The following is a 2,842-nucleotide window of genomic DNA, read 5'->3' as shown; positions in this document are numbered from 1 at the left end:
ATGTTTGCATCTTAAATTTTGATCGACTAATAGTGAAATACAATTAAAGTAATGCTAATTTTAATATATTAATACAAAATTTAGCATATTTGTTTTTCTAGTAATTTAGTCATTGGTTACATTTATGAATGATAGTTATATCTACAATTGAAGACATACAAAATTAGAAAAATTAATAGCATATATATAATCTTTTAATTATAGAGAAAGTTTCCTTTGGATAAGGAATAATAAATGGAAGAGAAATAACTCAAATAAGTGGAATTAAGAAAATAATGAGAATTTAAAATTTATAAAAAAAGATTTGTTCAAAAATAATTTGACTAACTTATTAAAACTTTAAGACCAAGTGGGTTTATTTTTGTAGAAATAATTATTTTAGCATTCAAAAGATTTTAATTTTAATAAAATAATATCCAAAAAATATTAGTACTTTTATGATAATAGAGGAGGGTAATTTTTTTTATGAAAAATTTAACAGTTAACTAAATAAATTAATCATTAACTTAACTTTTAAATAATTTAAATATTTTATTTACGAATATAAATATTTTAAATACAATTTATATTTTGTCTTATTATTTATCTCATTTATAGTATAAACAAATTGATTATGTATGGATAAACACATATTTTTAACTAATAAAACGGATGCATCAATGACATGTAGGAGATGAAGAACTCCTTATGTCTCGTTTATAGTGTAAGAGTAAATGAAATACATGCATAATCAATTTATTTATACTGTAAATAAAATATATTTAAAATTAATTTATTTACATTGGAAACAAGATACAATACGACAAATTCCAAATAGCTATAAAAAGATTTATAAGTATTGGCATTTATTACAAACATATTACTGTTTCTTTTCTATTTTTCTTCTTTGTTCTTTCAATAAGTTTTGTAAAAATGTCCAATGGTAATTAAATATATTTTTGAGTATATATCCCAATTATTACATGAAAAATAATGATGATGTGGTTGTATTTAAATGTGATAGTCCTATCTTTTTGTGCACTTGTCATTTAAGTTTTCTATCTGAGCTAAAAACCTAATATTGATGACTATGGATGTTAATCGGACAAAAGAAGTTGGATGAGTGGGGTATATGTTGTTAGCAACAATGAAAAATAGAGTATTTTCAGTTTCGTATTTTTTTGGTTCGATAGCAATGAGCATGTATGCCTAATGTTCGATGTTCACAAGAAAATTATGGCCCAACAAGTGATGAAGCTGTAAAAGTTGGTGACGAAGATGGTGGTGGTTGTGTGCATGTGAACTTTGTCCAAGATGACCCGTCTTGCATCACTCTCCTACACTGTGCTAGTAGAAATAGTGATCCGGTATTCGAGTTAAAGGCTCATATTTTATTATTATTAAGTTTAGAAGTTGTTGTGATACCTGAGCTGTCAGAGTGGCGCAGCCGGAAGCGTGACATTCTGATAGTAAGGGTGTTACATTAGTTCAATAAAACACATGGACGTGGACATTAAGGAGTCGGATGAAGAATACATTGACGACAGCAATAAAAGTAGTTCTACTAAGGATAAGGAAGAGTTTGTACTTGAAACCCTGGTAGGTGGAATAATTTAGTATCTTCTATCTGTCCTATAACTAGTTTCGGAGTTGTTAGCTGTAGCTAGCTACTATCACATGCTGAATCTTAATGCGATACATGAGCATACTCCATTTTTTAATATGAGTGAGATGCTTACAATATAGACAGCGATGTAAAATTTTGTATCGATTATAAATTTAAAAACGGAGAGATTATCATCCTAGTTATGAAGAATTACAGCATTTAGAGGAATGATGAGTATAGAATTATGGAGTCTGATTGAGCAAAATAGCATATGCATTGCATGTAATCTGTCGCATAATGTCTTTAGAATTTTTGTGTTACACTTCGACAGATTCATAGATATTAGTAAGCCACTATTTCGTAATCAAGTAATTATATTCTTGTTTATTATAATTATTTTGGAAAGAACGTATAACAATCTTATTTTAATTTGATAAGGAAGAGTGTAAATTTAGAGGGCCACACACTTGTCTCACCTCCACCATGTCTCAGGATTATGGATAGTTTGAAATCATTGTCCTTTCTTGCATTTGTATTTGCCATCAAATCCGAATATCTTACATATCTAAGAGAAAGGTCTAATAAGAGAGAGATAGAAAATGAAAAACATTTGAAAATTATATTTGTGCATATCTCGTTTACGGTGTAAACGAATTGATTATGCACATATCTCATTTATATATTTACTGTTACACAACATGTGTATCTGTGATACGTTCATTAATGTCTGTATTTTATCTCATTTACAGTATAAATGAGATATGTGCATAATCAATTTTTTTACATGATAAAATAATAAGACGTAAAACATAAATTGACCATAAATTATTTATATCCGTAAATAAAATATTTAAATTATTTATTTAAAAAATTCTATTTTAATAATAATACCTTATAATACTTATGAAAATTTTATATTTGACGGTTTAGACATGTCCATCTTTTTGAAGATTCATCACAGGAAAGTAGATTTAGGGTGTAGTAAGTAATAAAAACCGCTCAAAATTAAAGATCTTTGAAGCTAAATAGCAGGGCTATGGGGTAGAGCCTAATAAGCATCAAAACAGCTGAAACCTGTGGAAATAGGTAGTTAGAGACCCTTTAAACGCAATATCTGCTACAAAAGTAAGAATGGCTTCACTCCAACAAAAGGAATTGCTGAGCCACCTTTAGAAACTCGGTCATGAACATCAACATGGGAACACATCACATAGACATACAATTTCTCATGCTTCAGACTTCAGTCTTTACCCCTGC

Source organism: Arachis ipaensis, chromosome B06, assembly GCF_000816755.2.
Source record: "Arachis ipaensis cultivar K30076 chromosome B06, Araip1.1, whole genome shotgun sequence".
Lineage (NCBI taxonomy): Eukaryota > Viridiplantae > Streptophyta > Magnoliopsida > Fabales > Fabaceae > Arachis > Arachis ipaensis.
Note: the sequence above shows the minus strand (reverse complement) of the source record.